The following is a 21,443-nucleotide window of genomic DNA, read 5'->3' on the forward strand; positions in this document are numbered from 1 at the left end:
TTAACAACTCCTATATTTATGTGTCAAACCTGGACTAGTGCCCTGAACTTTTGACTCAATATCTCCTCTTGAACATCTAATACGCATTTCAAGTTTAGCATGGTAAAAACTGCTTCAATAAAAAGACATAGAGTCGCTGGATGGATAAAAAATCAAGACTCAAGTGTATAATGCCTACAAGAGACAGTCCAGCCTTAAGGACATATATAGACTGAAAGTGAAGGGTTGGAAAAAGATATTCCATGCAAATGGAAACCAAAAGGAAGTAGGGGTAGCTATATTTATATCACATAAAATATACTTTATTTTTTTTAATATATGAAATTTATTGTCAAATTGGTTTCCATACAACACCCAGTGCTCATCCCAAAAGATGCCCTCTTCAATACCCATCACCTCCCCTCCCCTCCCTCCCACCCCCCATCAACCCTCAGTTTGTTCTCAGTTTTTAAGAGTCTCTTATGCTTTGGCTCTCTCCCACTCAAACCTCTTTTTTTTCCTTCCCCTCCCCCATGGGTTTCTGTTAAGTTTCTCAGGATCCACATAAGAGTGAAACCATATGGTATCTGTCTTTGTCTGTATGGCTTATTTCACTTAGCATCACACTCTGCAGTTCTATCCACGTTGCTATAAAGGGCCGTATTTCATTCTTTCTCATTGCCACGTAGTACTCCATTGTGTAAAATATACTTTAGGCCAAAGAGTGTAATAACAGGCAAATAATGGTGAAAGGGTCAATCCAACAAGAGGATATACCATTTGCAAATATGCACTCAGCATATGAGCACCTAATTTTATCAAATATTATCAGACATGAAGAGAGAAGTAGTCATATAATAATAGAAGACTTTAATAACCTTCTTTCAACAATACATGGATCATCCAGACAGAAAATCAATAAAAGAGCATATGACTTAACCTACCTATTAGACGAGATGGGCTTAACAGAGATAGGCAGAACATTTCTTCCAAAAGCAACAGGACATAAGTTTTCTCAAGCACATGGACATTCTCCAGGATAGATCAGATGTTAGGCCATAAAAGAAGTCTTAGTGAATTTAATAAGATTGAAATCATATTAAATATTGTATCTGAGCCAATAGCATAAACCAGAAATCAGTTATAAGAAGAAAATGGGAAATTCACAAGTATGTGGAGATTAAACAACATACTACTGAACAATCAATGACTCAAGAAAGAAATCAAAAGAGAAATAAAAAACTACCTTGAGACAAATGAAAACAAATACAACATACTGGAAGTTGTGGGACACACCACAAGCCGTTCTAAGAGGTAATAAGTTTATAGCAATAAGTGCCTACATTAAGAAAGAAGAAAGATCCCCAAAAAACTAACTTTACACCTCAAGAAAGTAGAAAAAGAGGAACAAACTAAGCCCAATGTTAGTAGAAGGGACGAAGTAATAAAGATCAGAGCAAAAAGAAATGAATTAGAGACTAAAGGACAATAGAAAAGATCAGTTAAACTGAAAGCTGACTTTTGCAAAGAAACCAAAATAACTAGACTCACCAACGCAAAAGGAGAGAGGACTCAATTACATAAAATTACAAATAAGAGAGGATACGCTCCCACTACTACCACACAAATACAAAGGACCATAAGAGATTAATATGAGCAATTATACACCCAGAAATTGGACAACTTAGAAGAAATGGATAAATCCATATAAATATATAATCTTCCAAAACTGAATTGTGAAGAAGTAGAAAATATGAACAGACCAATTGCTAATAAGTTTGTTGAGTCAGTAATCATAAACCTAACAACAAATGAAAATCTAGGACCAGATGGCTTCACAGGTGAATTCTAATTTTTGAAGAAGTATTAATGCAAATCCTTCTCAAACTCATGCAAAAAATAGAAGAGAAGGGAATACCCCTAAAGTCATTGTTTGAGGCCACCATTATCCTGATAACAAAACCAGTCAAAGACACAAGAAAAGAAAATTATAGGCCAATATCTTGAGTGAACATAGATGCAAAAGTCCTCAACAAAATAGCAAGCCCAATTCAATAGTACATTAAATGTAGCATATACCATAATCAATTGGGATTTATTCCAGGGGTGTAAGGATGGTTCAACATCTGCAAATCAGTGTGATAGATCATATTAACAAAATGAAGGATAAAAACTCTCTGATCATCTCAATAGATGCAGAAAAATAATTTGATAAAATTCAACATGCATCATGATATAAACTCTCATCCAAATGGGTTAGAGGGAACATACCTCAAAATCATAAGGGCTGTATATGACAAGCCCACAGCTAACATTATATGCAGTAGTGTGTATAAAAGCTTTTCATCCAAGATAAGGAACAACACAAAGATGCTCATGTCACTTTTATTCAGTGTAGTACTGCATCCTGGTTGGAGCAATTAAACAAGAAAAAGAGAAGGCATCCATATTATCAAAGAAGAAGTAAAGCAGTCTCTATTTGTAGTGGCATGATATTATATATAGAAAACCCTAAAGATACCTCCAAAAAACTGTTGGAACAAAAAACCAAATTCAGTAAATTTACAAGATTCACAATCAGTTTACAAAAATCAACATCTTTGTATACACTAAAAATGAACTATCTGAAAGAGATTAAGAGTACAATCCAATTTATAATTGCACAAAACTAGGAATAAGTCTAATCAAGCCAGTAAAGAGCTATACACTAAAAACCAGGGACATCAATAAAAGAAATTTAAGACATAATTAAATGGAAAGATAGTATTTATGGATGAGAACAATCAATATTGTTTAAATGTCTATACTACCCCAAATAATCTATAGATTCTTTGCAATCCCTATCAAAATTCCAATGCCATTTTTCAAAGAAATAGAAAAAAAATATCTTGGAATATAGAACCCCAAAAGACCCCAAATAGTCAAAGTAATCTTGAGAAAGAACAAAGCTGGAGGCATCACACATCTTGATTTCAAACTATATTACAAAGCATTAGTAATCAAAACAGTATGATACTGGTCTGAATACAGACACATATCTTAATGAACAGATTAGAGAGCCCAGAAATAAACCCATGCAGATATAGTTAATTAATTTACAACAAAGGAGTCAGGAACATATAACAGGGAAAAGAAAATCTCTTCAATATATGGTGCTGGGAAAACTGGACAGCCACATGCCAAAGAATGAAACTGGAACTCTGTCTTATGCCATATACAAAAGTCACCTCAAAATGGATTAAATATTTGAACATGATAACTGAAATCATACAACTAGTAGAAAACATGGGACTTGGATCCTTGATAACAGTTTTGGCAATGTTTTTTTATATTTGATACCAAAAACTAAGGCAACAAAAGCAAAAGTAAACAAGTGGGACTACATCAAACTAAGAAACTTCTTCACATGAAGGAAACCATCAACAAAATGAAAAGGTAACCTATCAAATGGGAGAAAATATTTTCAAATCGTATATCTGATAAGGGGTTAATATAAAAAATATAAAGACATGACATAACTTGGCAAAAAACGCCACAAACAATATGATTAAAAAAATGGTCAGATGAACTGATTAGACATTTTGCCAGAGAAGACATACAAATGGCCAACAGGTACATGAAAAGATGCTCAGCATCATTAATAATCAGAGAAATCCGGATCAAAACCACAATGAGATATCACCTCATACCTGTTAGTGTTGCTGTCATGAAAAAGACAACAGATACAAGTGTCGGTGAGGGTATAGAGGAAAGGGAATCCTTGTGTACTGCTGGTGGGTATATAAATTGGGGCAGCCATATGTAAAACAGTATGGAGTTTCCTTTAAAAAAGTTAAAAAGAGAAGCACCTTATGATCGAGCAGTTCTATTCTGTCATATCTCTGAAGGAAATAAAATAACTATATTGAAGGTATATCTGACCCCCTCCAATGTTCATTGCAGAATTATTTACAATAGCCAAAACGTAGAAACAAACCTAACTGTCCATCAATGGATAAAAGAAAGAAAATGTGGTGTATATTTATAATGGGTTATTATTTCACAATAAAAAAGAAGGAAATCCTTCCATTCACAGCATGTTTAGACCGTGAGGGCATTATGTTAAGTAGAATCAGTTATATAGAGAAAGGCAAATACTATATGCCCTCAGTTATATATGGAATTAAAAAAAAAAAACCTGAACCCATAGAAACAGAAAAGATTGGTGGTTGCTGGAGGAGGTGTTAGGGGGGTGAGAGAAATGGGTGAAGATAATCAAAGGTGGTCAGTAGGTATAAATTTCACATTATAAGTTCTGGGAATGTACAGGATGGTGACTATGGTTAATAATACTGTATTGTATACGTGAAGTTGCTAAGAAGTAAGTCTTAAAAGCCTCACCTCATGAAAAAAGTTGTAACTATGTGAGGTGATGAATGTTAACTAGACTTGCTGTGGTGATCATTTCACAATATATACTTATATCAAATTTATTATGTTGTATACCTTAAGCTAATAAAATATTATATATATAATATATGTCAATTATATCTCAATAAAACTAAGGAGGGAAACCATGGTAAAAACTGAACTTCAAATTCCCCAAGTCCTCTCTTGTTATCTTTCCCATTTCCTGATGGCATTTTCATCTTTCCAATAGATCAGCTTAGAAAACTGTGGCCATATTGGACTCCTTTCTTTTTCTCATAGTCACATGTAATCACATTTGCTCACATTTAGTAAACCTGTCAGCTCTACTTATGAAATATGACAGAACATGACCACTTCTCACTGTGCTGTCCAAGCCACCATTTATTATCCTCTCTAATGGCCACAGCTTCCTGACTGGTTGCTCTGTGTCCACCATTGCCTGTCAACAGTGTGCTTTCCATGAAGAATTTAATACCTAAACCTGATTATATTACTCCTCTGCTAAAAATATTCTTGATGGCTTTCCCTTTCACATAGCCAAAGTCATTAAAAACCCTACAAAACTCTATGTTATCCCATACCTCCATGACCTTTTTGATCTATTATTATCTTCTCAAACACATTTCTGCCTTTGCATCTATAGTTTTCTTATAATTCTCTGATATTTTAAAAATTCTAATTATAAATACTTCATTACATCTAAGAGATCATTTAAAAGTAATCATAATTATCATGTCTTAAACTGTAATTTCATAATGTCATCTGATTACAGAGTTTACATTTCCCTAGTTTTTGTAATTTAGAAGGAAATCTGTTCAGATTAAGATCCAAACAAGGTTCACACATTGTATTTGTTTAGTGTGTCTCTTTTTTGTATGTTCATGATGATACATGCATATATATGTATGTATATATATATATATATATATATATATACATATGTATATTTGAGTGTTACATTAATTTCAGATATATAGCGTAGTGATTCAACTTGTCTGTATCTTATGTTATTTATGCTCACTACAAGTGCAACTACCATCTTTCACCATACAATGCTATTATAATATCATTGACCGTATTCCCTATTCTGTGCCATTTATTCTCTTGATTTATTTATTCCATAACTGGAAGCCTATATCTCCTACTGCCCTTCACCTATTTTGCCCATCCCCCTACCCCACTTCACTGTGGCAGTCATCAGAATGTTCTCTGTATGTATAGTTCTGATTTTATTTTTTGTTTATTCGTTTTTTTTTGTTTTTAAGATTCTACATAGTATGTCTCTTAAGATACTTTTAATCTGTAAGGGTTTTCTCTCCCACCACTTTCTTCTTTTTGTAAAGAATGGATCTTAGGTGGTAGAATTTCCCACATTCTAGATTGGTATTGTTTACCTTGTTTATCTAGCTTTTTATTTCCATTAACCTGGTTGTTATGTTAGACCTAGAGGCTAATTCAGATTCAAGTTTGAGCTTTTTTTTTCTTTTTTTTCTTTTTTTACAAATATGTCATAGGTGGAACTGTATATTCCCTACTGAATTACATTGGGGGGTTATAATAGCTGTCTGTTTTTTGATGTTAGGATTATTCAGTAGATTCAATTATTGAATTAATTCAATTTAGCCACTAGAGGTCAGGACTTTGTTTTAAAAATAATAAGTACCATACTGGACTTCATGAAGGATCTAGACTTAAGTTTTGTAAAAGAGTGGAAAAATCTTTGTTAATGAGGTGTCATTAGGAATTCTTGGGTAAACCTTTTTGTCTCTTAAATATAAATGATGGTTGTCTTAAAAGGTTAAATATAATTTTGCAATATAATTTTTCCATTTTAAACCATTTTCACTATATTAAAACTATATGTTTCCCAGATTTAAACACTTCTGTATCCTGGAAGTTTAATTCAGTTTGTATGCTGCTTTAGTTGTATACAATATTCTGCTTAAAATGGTAAAACAGGAAAAATAAGACAATAGGAAAAATGCTAGTGAAACCAAGCATGGAAAAAGGGGATGACAGTAAAGGAGAGGAGGAACTAAGGCATGTCTGTGGCTATTGTGGGAATCTGCAGCTGTGTTTCCTCCCTGGGATTGTGCACAGGTCTGCTTCCCAGTGCTGTCTCTGGAACTTTTTTTGAAACATTCCTGCTATTGAATGAATGGGTGGCCTTGAGGGTCCAAAGAAGTTCTTCAATTTAATCACAGTAATAATTTTTATTAGAGATGCTGATAGAGGTAGATATGTGTTATTTTTGTTCTTTACAAGTGGGAGAAATTGAATTTAAGTAACACAACTATTATGGTAAATTACTGCCCCAGAACATAATGTCAAAACAATAATGAGTATGAAAATAGCAGTAATTTATACATTTTGAGAATCACATCTTTACTTTGGTGAACTAAACCCAGATAATCTGGGGTTTAGATTCTGGCACTACTTTATTATGTCATCTTGTAACATGACCACTTTGAGTGTCAGTTCACCTGTATATAAAGTGGGACCAATAAGACCAAGGACTATATTAATAATATTGTATATTTGAAAGTTGCTAAGAAAGTAAATCTTAACATTTCTAATTTCAAGAAAAAAAATTTAACTATGTGAGGTGATGGATTTTAGCTAGCCTTTTATTATTATCTACACCTGGGCCTGATCTGAATCATGCTGAACTGTTTAAGTCTAGTTAAAATGGAGATACTTGGGTGGCTCTGTCAGTTAAGTGGCTGACTTCGGCTCAGGTCATGATCTCATGGTTTGTGGGTTCAAACCCTACATCAGTCTCTGTGCTGACAGCTCGGAGTCACAGAGCTCCGATTCTGTGTCTCCCTCTCTCTCTCTGCCCCTTCACCGCTTGTACTCTATGTCTCAAAAATAAATATACATTAAAAAAAATTCTTGGGGCGCCTGGGTGGCTCAGTTGGTTAAGCGTCTGACTTCGGCTCAGGTCATGATATCATGGTCAGTGAGTTTGAGCCCCGCATTGGGCTCTGTGCTGACAGCTCAGAGCCTGGAGCCCATTTCAGATTCTGTGTCTCCCTCTCTCTCTGCCCCTCCCCTGTTCATGCTCTGTCTCTCTCTGTCTCAAAAATAAATAAACGTTAAAAAAAAAAAAGAAAAAAATTCTTTAAGTCTAGTTAAAATGGTCTTAGGAATTTCTTAAATACTTAGCTAATGTATTTTTCACTTACTTAAAAATTGAAGTATTAAAATTCTCTACTATCACCCTATATAATAAGTTCTCAGAAATTATTTTTGGAAGTATATCTCTTCTTTCCAGCCCATATCAGTATTAAACCTTTATATTTATTTTAACTACTTAGAAGAATGTTCTGAACTATATTTTTTTCCCAGATGTATAAGAATATAACTGGCAATATTTAATAGTTTTTGTTATTGTTGTTGTTGCATAGGTGGATAATTGGTTAGGTAAAGAAAACGAAATGATATCTTTTTTAAATCCAGATAGTTTACTAAAATAACTGAAAGCAACATCAGATTTTTATGATATTGCAATGTTTTATAAGTACAAATAAAGTCAATTATAGTTTATATATTAGTTGGGTAACTAATTTCATTTCATTCATATATTTGTTCATTAGTTGAATGAAAGAGAAACCATATTACATTTACTTTTTAAATTATTTTATTTTATTTTTATTAATTTTAAAATTTTGTTTAAATCCAAGTTAGTTAACATATACTGTAATAATGATTTCAGGAATAGAATTTAGTGATTCATCACTTACATATAACACCCAGTGCTCATCCCAACAAGTGCCTCCTTAATAATGCCCATCACCCATTTAGCCCATCTCCCCGCCCAACACCCCACCAGCAACCCTCAGTTTGTTGTTGTATTTAAGAGTCTCTTATGGTTTGCCTCCCTCTCTGTTTTCATCTTATTTTTCCTTCCCTTCCCCTACGTTCATCTGTTGTGTTTCTTAAATTCCACATATGAGTGAAATCATACTTCTCTTTCTCTGACTGACTTATTTCACTTAGCATAACACACTCTACTTCCATCCACATTGTTGCAAATGGCATGATATAATTCTTTTTGATCACCAAGTAATATTCCATTGTGTATATGTACACACACACACACACACACACACACACACACACACACATACCACATCTTCTTTATCCATTGGTCAGTCAATGGACATTTGGGCTCTTTCCATAATTTGGCTATTGTCAATAGTGCTGCTATAAACATTGGGATGCAGGTGTCTCTTCGAATCATCGTTTTTGTATCCTTTGGGTAAATACCTAGTAGTTTAATTGCTCGATTTTAGGGTAGTTCTATTTTTAATTTTTTGAGGAACCTCCATACTGGTTTCCAGAGTGACTGCACCACCAGCATTCCACCAGCAATGCAAGTGTTTCCCTTTCTCCACATCCTTGCCAACATATGTTGTTTCCTGAGTTGTTAATCTTAGCTACTCTGACAAGTGTTAGGTGATATCTCATTATAGTTTTGATTTGTATTTCCCTTATGATGAGTGATGTTGAGCATCTTTTCATGTGTCTGTTAGCCATCTGGATGTCTTGTTCGACAATTTTCGGTTTGGTACTGGCAGAAAAACAGACACATAGATCAATGGAACAGAATAGTGAACCCAGAAATGGACCCACAAGTGTATGGCCAACTGGTCTTTGACAAAGCAGGAAAGACTATCCATTGGAAAAAAGAGTCTCTTCTGCAAATGGTATTCGGAAAACTGGACAGTGACATGCAGAAGAATGAACCTGGACCACTTTCTTACACTATACACAAAAATAAATTCAAAATGGATAAAAGTTCTAAATGTAAAACAGGAAACCATCAAAATCCTCGAAGAGGCAACAACGTCTTTGATCTTGGCTACAACGACTTCTTACTAGACATGCCTCTGGAGGCTAGGGAAACAAAAGCAAAAATGAACTCTTGGGACCTCATCAAGATAAAATCTTCTGCACTGCAAAGGAAACAATCAGCAAAACTAAAAAGCAACCGACTGAATGGAAGAAGTTATTTTCAGATGATAGATAAAGGGTTAGTATCCAAAATCTATAAAGAACTTATCAAACTGAACACCCAAAAAACAAATAATCTAATGAAGAAATGGGCAAAAGACATGAACACTTTTGGAAAGAGGACATCTAGATGGCAGACATACTACATTTAAAGTAGCATGGTGTCTGGGTGGCACAGTCGGTTAAATGTTCGACTCTTGACTTTGGCTCAGATCATGATCTCATAGTTCATGAGTTCAAGCCCCACTTTGGCTCTGTGCTGATGGCTCAGAGCCTCCTTGGGATTCTGTCTCCCTCTCTGTCTGCTGCTCCCCAATTTGCTCTCCATCTCTTTCTCAAAATAAATAAAAATAAACTTCAAAACCAATTCAAAACAAATTTAAAAAGTAAAGAAGCATGGCCCTTGCAGTCATGAAATTATAGAGTTGAATTAAAATCTCTGCTTATAAAGATTAAATGAGGTTTGTCATCTGTCTCTTTATTCACCCATCCATCCATTGATCTATCCATCCACCCATTTATCCATCCATGTTGAATGGATGAGATTCACATAAAACATTGTAAGTCTTTAGTGTAGTGAAGAGACAGATAATAAATCAGGGTTCACAGTTCAGTATAATTATAGTGTGTGTGAATGCTACATCAGTACAATGGAGGAGATCTAAATCAGATTAAGGGTAGGTCTTTTCTCTGAGCACATGAAGCCACTAATGTGAGTGCCCTAAGAAAACTGGGGACTGCTGGGTCATGCATTAAAAGAAAAAGAATACCCCATGTCTATTAAAATGAAGGTTCAGGGAAATTGGTTTTAAATAATACAATTATTTTAAAATTTAAAGAAATTTGAGCATGTTTATGTTCTGCCAATTGCAAGAGAGAGATTCCATATTCTAGAAAGAGAAAATCTTTGCTATCATTTAATAGGGTTCCTGAGTATGTTGAAGAGAAGGGATTACAATAAGTAAACTAAAGTGGGAAATAAAATAGCCTGTGAAGGGTATTTGGAGCGACTGATGCATAAACACTCTGGCGTGTTTATGTTTGGATTGAGTAATATTTTAAGCACCTGGATTTTAGTTAATCCTGTTTCCCAAAGCAGTACTGTTCTCTGTATTTGTATAGCAGCCCAAGGAAGGCAAACAAAGATAGATTGCCAGCACTGAGGCTAAATCAGGTGTTCTTTTGTGTCAGGGTTACTGAGTTAAAGTTGTCTGTATTGGGATTTAAGCAGCATATCTTTCCCCTTTAATTTTCACTCTTAGGAAATGTTGATATGAACATGGGAAACTTAACCTGGAAGTTATAAAATATTCTGTGCTGAATTTTGTAAGAAAAGGGACCTTCATGTGGTAAGTAAAAAGAACATTGTAAGAGTAAAGGCTGTTAAATGTTGTAATAGCCTACCAAGAGGTTGTAGAATTTTCTTGTAAGAGCTTTAAACTTGCAATATAGATCCATTTAGATAACATTTTAGAACAGCCTCTGGCTTTGAGTACATGGTTAATTATACCAATGTATTTTCTATGAACTTACTCAATCACTACTTTCCCCAAGAAGCCTTTCCTTAGCTATCCACTCAGATTTGATGATTTCTTCCTTGGTATCCTCATGTCTCACAATCACAGCACCTATAAAATTTTAGGACAGTTCTTTAGGTATCAGTCTCCTTTTACTAGATTATAGTTCTCTGAGGGCAGAGTTATGTTTCAAGTTTCCAGTTTAGTGCTAGGTAAAAACATACAATCAATATTACATAAGTCCCCTACCTCTCATTCTAGCTAAATCTGTCATTTCATTGTTCTAGGAGCTGGTCATGAACATTCCAATTTCTTGCGTTTATGCCATTTGCCTTATTTTGGAGTACACTTCCCTCTTCTGTATTTGTATGAGTCTTATGTGTTCTTCCAGACCCAGCACAAGTGTCACCTCTTTCATAGAGATCCCATGAGATTCAAGGCTTGTGTGAACATTCTTACCTTGGAAATTCTATAGCATTTATTTACAGATTTGGTAACTATGAGTGCATGTATCATGACTCCTCAATTTGTGAGCATCTAAAACACAGGGATCGTGCCTTATCTGTACTGTCCCAATGCCTAGCATGGTACTTTATTCAGAGTAGCTGGGGTAATGAGAGAGGTGTGAAAATGACTAATCTCCTCACTTAAGGAACTTACTGTTGAAGACACTGTTTCTAAAATCTGTACATAATGGAGAAAGGGGATCGACATTTCCAATACGATGAAATAATGATACAGCTTCCCATCCTTGATCCAGAATCCCTGAGGCCAGATTGTTTTGGAAATTAGAATTTTTCCTCTTCACTGGGGTAGTATTTTCCATTAATGATTCATAATAAATGAGTAAATAAAGACAGTAAATATTATAAATATCCTCATGTCCATTCAGATCAGGTTTTAGTTAATAAAGTGAACCTTGATAATCTGAATTGCATAGACTGTGAAGTCAAATTATTTGTCTGATGATTAATCTGTAAGTCATATTGTTGACCTTGTAAATTGGTCACTGTCTGAAATTTATCCTCTGCTGTCCATTTAGTGTTCTTTTTAGTTTCAGTGGGGAGTAGCCATATTAATATAAATGTCATAAGAAGACTTTAAAACAGGACTTCAGTATTCTACAAACAACAATTCTTAGAGTTTGGCTAACCCAAACATATAGAGTAATATGTATGTCTTACTTATTATTATTTTTTTTGTGTAGGAATTCTGACAAGAATTTTTAAGGCTCAAAAGAAACTACCTGTTCAAATAGAGCGAGCCTGAAAGAGAATAAACTTCTAAAGTGGAAACAACTTTTGAGTTAATTGACTCAGGAGTACACTGATGCTTTTCTATTTTTTTAAATGTTTAAAGAGGATTTAGAAATTAACTGCATTTCTATTTGACCTGAACTGTATACAACATTTTTAACTTTCAGCCTCTACTCTTCTTGGCTAGAGTTTAATATATTTTCTAATCCAACATTTATGGGTTTAGTTGAGCAATCTCTCTTGGCATGTATTTAGGTCAGTTATTTATTCACAAAAATGAAGTCACTGCCATATGGAAGTATTTAGTGTAGTTTTTAACTAATACATTGAAACAATGAAACCTAGAAAGCATTTTTATCAAGTTAAAATATTCAACCACAAAGGTTTCTTCTTTTCACTTTTATCATAAAATTGCTCCTAGGAATTGTGCTATAGTATAAAATTTGCTTTTTCAAAATTTGCTTTTTGGAGATTTTATTTTTAAAAATGAAAAAAAAATCAATCTTTGATAGGGTGGACCCCACACAAGATAGTGACTCAACTAGACTTTTTAAAAAACCTAGAAGAGGATCAACTTAAAGAGTGGAGGAGAGAGATTAGAGGTGGTAGATGAGGAGGAAGAGGAGGTACTGAGTGGTGAGGAGAGATGGTGAGGAGTCTGGATTGAATACAGTGGCAGTGGATCTGGGAATACATGTTAACACATTATTAGGAGCCCCATGATAAAGTGTGACTGAGGACTATTTTAGCCAGATCCATGAAAGCCAAATGGTTTTAACCTGGGACTGTGAAAACAAAGTCAGCATCAGATTCAAGAGGCTCTGTGAACCTCTTGAAAAGAAGCAATGAATTATGATAGTAGATCAAAGATAGTTGGTAAAGGAGAAAGGGACAGTTTGATAGAAATGGGGAAATTTGGAAGGGATGCGTATAGGTTGTGATAGGTAATATGTTAAGCCTTACTATTGGTCTCAGGCTGCTGACAATAATACCCAGTAGGTTTTGTGTATATTTCATGGCCTAATCATGAAAGAATAAGATGGATCATGTTAACAAACCCAAGGTGGCTTTACCTCTATATTAGGACCAGACCAGTCACTGCATATCTGTGTGGCCACACCTCTTCCCAAGTTACTTGAAGGCAGCATAGTGTTTAAAAATGTTGACTACTTGAGGGGCTTCAGGGTGGCTCAGTCAGTTAAGCGCCCAACTTTGGCTCAGGTCGTGGCTCAGGTCATGCTGTCATGGTTCGTCAGTTTGAGCTCATGTTGGGCTCTGTGCTGAGAGCTCGGAGCCTGGAGCCTGATTCGGATTCTGTGTCTCCCTCTCTCTCTGCCCCTCCACCGCTCACACTCTGTTACTCTACTTTCTCTCTCAAAAATAAATAAACATTAAAAAAATGTTGACTAATTGGAAATCTTAGCACAGTTATTTAGCTAGTTGAGGTTAAAAAAAAAGAGGGAAAAGAAAGAACATAATTCTTGTGCCACTGTAAAGTATATAATTGTACTAAAAAGTAACTATGGAGTTATTGTATGACAATGGAGATAAATTGGTCAGGATTCTTTTCCTTACAAGTGATACAAACCTAACTTGAACCAGCTTAGGCAATAGAAGAATATTTATTGGTTCACATAACAGAAAAGTACAGGAGTTTACTGCTTTAGGCATGGCTGTCTCCAGGTGCTTAAATGATGTTATCAGGTATCTGTTTCTTTTTTTCATCACTTGGCTCTATTCTTTTTTTTTTCTGTTTTCTTTTTTACAATAATTTTTTATTGAGGTAAAATTGGTATTTCACATCATATTAGTTTCAGGTATACAACATACTATTTTGGTATTTGTTTTTACTACACAGTGATCACCACAATAAGTCTAGTTATCATCTGTCACTATACAGTAATCCCTTTCACTCCTTTTGCCCACCTCCCAACCCCCTTTCCCTCTGACAATTATAAATCTGTTATCTCTATGAGTTTTGATTTGTTTTACTTTGTTTTGTTTTTTATTACACGTATAAGTGAAATTATAATGGTATCTGTCTTTTTCTGTCTGGCTTATTTTACTTAGCGTAATACCCTCACGCTCCATCCATGTTGTCACAAATGGCAAGACCACTTCTGTTTTTATGGCTGACTAGTATTCCATTGTGTATATATATCACAACTTCTTTATCCATTTATCTATTGATGAACACATAGGTTGTTTCCATATCATGGCTATTGTAACTAATACTTCAATAAACATAGGGGAACATATATTATTTTTCAATTAGTGTTTCTGTTTTCTTCAGATAAATACCCAGAAGCAGAATAGCTGGACCATATGGTAGTTCTATTTTTAATTTTTTGAAGAACCTTTATACTGTTTTCCATAGTGGATGAACTAATTTTCATTCCTGCTAACAGTGTGTGAGGGTTCTCTTTTCTCCATATCGTCAACACTTGTTTTTGATTTTAGCCATTCTCACAGGTGTGAGTTGATATCTCATTGTGGTTTTTATTTGCATTCCCCTGATGATTAGTGACGTTGAGCATCGTTTCATATGCCTGTTGTCCATCTGTATGTCTTCTTTGGCAAAATGCCTCTGCCCATTCAATCCTCTGCCCATTTTTAAAAAAGTTTTTATTTTAATCACCAGGTACTTATTGCAACAAGTGTGCTCCTTAATCCCCATCACCTATTTCACCCATCGCCCCCTCCTTCCCTCTGGTAACCATCAGTTCTCTATAGCTAAGAGTCTGTTTCTTGGTTTGTCTATCTCTTTCTTTTTTTCCCCCTTTGCTCATTTGTTTTGTTTCCTAAATTCCACATATGAGTGAAATCATATCGTATTTGTCTTTCTCTGACTGATTTATTTCACTTAGCATTAAACTTTCTAGCTTCATCTGTGTTGTTGCAAATGGCAAGGCTTCTTTCTTTTTATGGCTGAATAATATTCCATTGTATCTATATACCACATTTCCTTTATCCCTTTATCAATCAATGGGCATATAGGCTGTTTCCATATCTTGACTATTGTAAATAATGCTGCTGTAAACATACGGGTGCATGTCTCCCTTTGAATTAGCGTTTTTGTATTCTTTGGGTAAATGCCCAGTAGTGCAATTGCTGGATCATAGAGTAGTTCTATTTTTAACTTTTTGAGGAATCTCCATGACTGTTTTCCAGAGTGACTGTGCTAGTTTGCATTCCCACCAACAATACATGAGTGTTCTTTTTTCTCCATCTCCTCGCCAGTACCTGATGTCTCCTCTGTTTTTATTTTAGCAATTCTTTTTTTTTAATGTTTATTTATTTTTGAGACAGAGAGAGACAGAGCACAAGTGGGGGAGAGGCACAGAGAGAGAGAGACACAGAATCTGAAGCAGGCTCCAGGCTCTGAACTGCCAGCACAGAGCCTGATGTGGGGCTCGGAACTCACAAACCATGAGATCGTGACCTGAGCAGAGTCAGCTGCTCAACTGACTGAGCCACCCAAGTGCCCCATGATTTTAGCAATTCTGAAATGTGTGAGGTGATATCTCATTGTAGTTTTCATTTGCATTTCTCTGATGATAAGAAATAATGAGCATCTTTTTATGTGTCTGCTGGTCATCTGGATGTTTTCTTTGGAGAAATGTGTGTTCATGTCTTCTGCCAATTAAAAAAAAGTTTATTTATTTATTTATTTATTTATTTATTTATTTATTTATTTCAAGAGAGAGAGAATAAAAGTTGGGGGAGGGGAAGAGAGAGAATAGAGAGAGAACCCCAAGCAGGCTCTGCAGTATCAGAGTGAAACCTAATGTGGGGCTTGATCTCACAAACCATGACATGACCTGAGCTGAAATCAAGAGTTGGGCACTTAACTGACTGAGCCACCCAGGCACCCCTTCTGTCCATTTTTAATTAGATTATTTGTTTTTTGGGTGTTGAGTTGTGTAATTTCTTTATATATTTTGGATACTAACCCTTTCTCTGCCCATTTTTTAAATTTTTTTTTAACATTTATTTATTTACAAAAAAAATTTTTTTTAACGTTTTATTTATTTTTGAGACAGAAAGAGACACAGCATGAACGGGGGAGGGGCAGAGAGAGAGGGAGGCACAGAATCGGAAGCAGGCTCCAGGCTCTGAGCCATCAGCCCAGAGCCCGACGCGGGGCTCGAACTCGCAGACCACGAGATCGTGACCTGGCTGAAGTTGGAGCTCAACTGACTGCGCCACCCAGGCGCCCCAACATTTATTTATTTTTGAGACAGAGAGAGACAGAGCATGAACAGGGGAGGGGCAGAGAGAGAGGGAGACACAGAATCTGAAACAGGCTCTAGGCTCTGAGCTGTCAGCACAGAGCTCGACGCGGGGCTCGAACTCACGGACTGTGAGATCATGACCTGAGCTGAAGTCGGACGCTTAACCGACCAAGCCACCCAGGCGCCCCTCTCTGCCCATTTTTTAAATTGGATTTTGTTGTTGTTGTTATTGAGTTGCATGAGTTTTTTGTTTGCTTTTTGTTGTTTCATTTTTAAATTTAAATTCCAGTTAGTTAACATACAGTGTAATATTAGTTTCAGGTGTAGAGTTTAGTGATTCATCAGTTACATACAACACCATCCCGTGCTCATCACAAGTACCCTCCTTAATACTCATCACCTGTTTAGCCCAGCCCCCTACCCACCTCCCCTCCACCAACTCTGTTCTCTATAGTTAAGAGTCTGTTTTATGAAGTATGAGTTCTTTATATACTTTGGATATTAGTCCCTTATCAGATGTATGATTTAAACATATTTTCTCCCATTCAGAACTTTGCCTTTTTATTCTATTGATGGTTTTGCTGTGCATAAACCTTGTAGCTTAGTGTAGTCCCATTTGTTTATTTTAGCTTACATTGACATTGCCTTTACAGTCAGATCCAAAAAAATATTGTTAAGAGTGATGCCAAGGAACTTACTGCTGATGTTTTCTTCTAGGATTTGTATGGTTTCAGGTCTTACATTCAAATATTTAATCCATTTTGAATAAATTTGGGTGCAGTGTAAGATAGTGGTCCAGTTTCATTCTTTTGCATGTGACTGTCCAGTTTTTCTAGCATCATTTATTGAAGAGACTGTCTTTTCCCCATTGCATAGTCTTGTCTCCTTTGTTGTAAATTAATCGACCATATATGTGTGGATTTATTTCTGAGTTCTCTGTTGTGTTCCATTTATCTATGTATCTGTTTTTTAAAAAATATCTATCATCTATCTATCTATCTATCTATCTATCATCTATTTTTGAGAGAGAGAGTGTGCACACAAGTAGGGGCGTTGCAGAGGGAGAGAGAGAGAAAAGCTTAATTATGCTCCATACCCAACATGGAGCTCAACGTGGTGCTAGATTTCACAACTGTGAAATCAAGAACTGAGCCAAACTCAAGTCAGATGGTTAACCAACCGAGCCACCCACATGCTCCTATGTGTCTGTTTTTATGCCAATACCATACTGTTTTGATTACTGTATCTTTGTAGTATAGTTTGAAATCAGGGAACATCATGCCTCCAGCTTTGTTCTTTCTCAAGGTTTCTTTGGCTACTATTTGCTGTCTTTTATGATTCCATAAAGATTTATAATTATTTGTTTTAGTTCTGTGAAAAATTCCATTGGAATTTTGATAGAGATTGCACTGAATCTATAATTGCTTTGGGTAGTATGGACATTTTCACAGTATGAATTCTTCTAATCCATGAGAATAGAGTATCTTTCTGTTTGTGGTTACTTTCATCAATGTTTCATAATTTCTTTCATCAATGTTTTAATATTTTCCAGTGTATAGGTCTTTCACTTCCTTGGTTAGATTTATTCCTATGTATTTTATTCTTTTTGATGCCATTGTAAATGGCATTGTTTTCTTAATTTCTCTTTCTGATATTTCGTTATTAGCATATACAAATGCAAACAATTTCTGTATATTGGTTTTGTACCCTGCAATTTTACTGAATTCATTTATTCCAGTAGTTTTTTGGTGGAGTCTTTACAGTTTTATAAATATAGAATCATATCATCTGCAAATAATGACTGTTTTACCTCTTTCTTTCCTATCTGGATGCTTTTTGTTTCTTCTTCTTGCCTACTTTCCACGGTAGGACTTCCAGTACTATACTGAATAAAAGTGGTGAGAGCGGGCATCTGTGTCTTGTTCCTGATTAGAGGAAAAGCTTTCACCTTTTCACAATTGAGTGTGATATTTACTGTGGGTTTTTCATATGTGGCCTATTATGTTGAGCTGTGTTCCCTCTATTACCAATTTTTTGAGAATTTTATCATAAGTGGATGTTGCATTTTTTCAAATGCTTTTTCATAATCTATTGAGATGATCTTACGACTTTTATATTTCATTTTGTTAATGTGATATATCACATTGATTGACTTGTGGATGTTGAACCATCCTCGAACCCCTGGAATAAAACTCACTTGATCATGGTGTATGATCCTTTTAATGTAAAATCTCACCTGATCATGGTGTATGATCCTTTCAATGTCTTGTCGAATTTGGTTTGCTAATATTTTGTTGAAGAATTTTGCATTTATGTTCATCAGGGACTATTTTCTTTTGGCTTAATTTCTATGTCAGGTTCTCTTTCAAATTGTAGGAAATACGGTCCCTAATATATTCAGACCCAAGTGATCCTTAAATCTCTAGTATACTCTCTGCTTTCTTTTGCATCCATATTAATCTCTGAAAAAAAAAAAAGACTCTGAGTTTTCTTCCTTGGTATAGGTGCTTACCCTGGACTAATCAACCATCCATTGAGTCTGGGGAAATAGGATACTCTGTCTGGCAAGCTTGGATCTTGTGGCTATTTTTTGGGGGTGAAAGTGACGAGGCCTGATTATTGACAGCCCCACAGGAATCACATGGAATGGAGTATGTAGGGCCTCTGAAAGGAAAGAATGTTAGGCTGAAATTAACCAGAAGAGGGCTTAATAGTCTTAAAAGCAATTTAACAAAATAATATTGGTATTTGGGAGATTGGGAAGGAGAGAAACCTAATAAATGCTCATCAATTACAAAGGGATTTGGGAAAAACCAGAATAATTCAGGACTGAGTCAAAGCTTAAGGAAAGAAAAAGCCTAGCTAGATAATTTCTGGACAATGCTCAGGGATCTATGGATATACTAGCAGTTTAGAATGGCTTTAAAGTTATTAGTAGTTTGATCTGTTGTTACAAGACTTAGGCCTGACTCTCAAAAACAAAAATCTAGCCAAGCTAGGAATAGGGATTTATCTTTCTTACTTGTGTGTAGCATCAGGCAGGTCTGTGTTGAATGGGACAGAACTTTTGAGTTCATATAAGCAATAGTGATGCAGCAGATGATACGTCTTGTAGAGACAAATTCAAGTTCTAGGGAGAAAGGAAGGGACTTGTAGAATAAAAGGTACCCTGGGTTTGGGAAGTCAGAGAGAGAGTAAGAATGGGGCTAACAACATTATAAGTGAATCTGGACACTAAGGCAGAGGCAGTTTGCTTTCTTTCTATAGATTCTCACTTTTGCTGAGTCTTTCAACTTGGTCAGCAGTTAAACAGACTCCAGGCTCCTTTCCAGACTCACTACTGAGTCAGGGTTTCTGAGCAGGGGCATGGGAATCTGAATTTTTACAAGTGCCAGCCAAGCCTAAGTTGCTTTAAGGCCCATGGCCATAGGGAAGATAAGGACATTCAGTTCACATTGACTTTTAGGAAATGTATGGGTCGAATGACACAAGTCTGACTAGAAAATGGAACTATTTAACAAAGATATTATAAGCTCTGCTACTACAGTATCTTTCCCAGTCTCCTTCTAGTTTTGTCCCCTCTATCACATGACAGCACCCATTTCATTAAATACCAAGGTAAGAGGGAAAATTGTGGAACTTATTTTCTGACTGATGTCCCAAAGTTCCTAGCACCATTCCAGGCTTTCCAATATCAAGTTTAACAGAATGCTTTTGAAGATTTCTTCTCATATTAGTTTTATAAATTAGAGGACTGGATTCTTACCATATAGCTATTGACCTGAAGGTGTGTGTAGAGTGAGGAATGCAAAAGTAAAAATACTCTTAAACCATTTTAGGATTCAAGGCAAAAGAGAACAATCATTGCAGAGAATTTGTGCCAATTCAAGGCTCTAAGGAGATAATGGTAAACTTGGGCTTTCAACACAAAGAAATATTTGAAAATTTCCTATTGTGATGGTTAATTTTATTTGCCAACTTGGCTGGACTAGATATTTGGTCAAACATTGTTCTGGGTGTTTGTATGGAGGTGTTTTTGGATGGGATTAATATTTAAATCTTTGGATTTTGAGTAAAGCAGATTGCCTTCCATATGTGGTTGGGCTTCATCCAATCAGTTGAAGGCCTGAAGAGAACCAAGACTGATCTTCTTCAAGCAAGAAGGAAACTAACTACCTTTGGACTTTAACTGAAGCTCTTCCCTGGGATCACTGGCTTGCTGGCCTACTCTAAAGATTTTGGTTTTGTCAAGCCTCCATAATCACATGAACCAATTCCTTAAAATAAATCATCTATATCTATATATAAACACACACATACATATATATATAGGTGTACACACACACACACACACACACACACACACATCCTATTGGTTTGGTTTCTCTGGAAACCCTAATACATCTATCAATGTACTTAATTATTTCCAGTTTTGGTTGAATGCTAGGATTTGCAGAATCAAGACTAATAACCTCAAATCCTTAATTCTCTGTCCTTTCCCTGCAATACTGAAACTAGAGCTAACTAAGGACCATCCTTAATGACCTGTTTTTGGTGTTCTTCCCAATGTGCCATGGTGTCCTGGTAGACTGTGAATGAGATACAGATGTGTCCCCAGACAGTGAACCCCACAGTCCTCAGTGTGGTAAGGTGGAACCTGCCCTATCAGGAACCTCTAGTAGTCACCCCCAGCAGTAAACCCCGGGCCAGAGTTCTTCCAGGACCTTCATGAGCCAACTGTACTCTGGTAGCCTCTCCCATGGTCCCTGAAGGTTCTAATGGGATGGATATCATCTGACATTTGCTTCTTCATCAGGGAGGCCCTTTACTTTTTGGACATTACTTTAGCAGCCAGTTGCAAAATACACTCCTTCCCTGTCAAAGATAGGGAGCAAGTGAAACTTCTGAAGGAAGCTTAATGGTGTTTCTTCCAAGTATGGAACTGATAGGGGTCAGAAATTCAGGATGCACAGAGGCAGCCTAGTGATACAGCCCAGCCATTCTGTGTGATAGGCGGCTTCTGAAAC

At 35.8% G+C, this 21,443-nt stretch overlaps 1 long non-coding RNA gene across 3 annotated transcripts in view; it reads left to right on the forward strand.

The window, feature by feature from the left end:
• Positions 1–21,443, forward strand: part of LOC111559720 — a 431,348-nt gene that overhangs the window by 32,069 nt on the left and 377,836 nt on the right. For all 3 annotated transcript variants that reach the window (XR_006594110.1, XR_006594109.1, XR_002740846.2), the window contains exon 3: positions 10,671–10,757. This is a non-coding gene — a long non-coding RNA (uncharacterized LOC111559720). The remainder of the gene's footprint in view (positions 1–10,670; positions 10,758–21,443) is intronic.

Source organism: Felis catus, chromosome A1 (assembly GCF_018350175.1).
Source record: "Felis catus isolate Fca126 chromosome A1, F.catus_Fca126_mat1.0, whole genome shotgun sequence".
Classification (NCBI taxonomy): Eukaryota; Metazoa; Chordata; class Mammalia; order Carnivora; family Felidae; genus Felis; species Felis catus.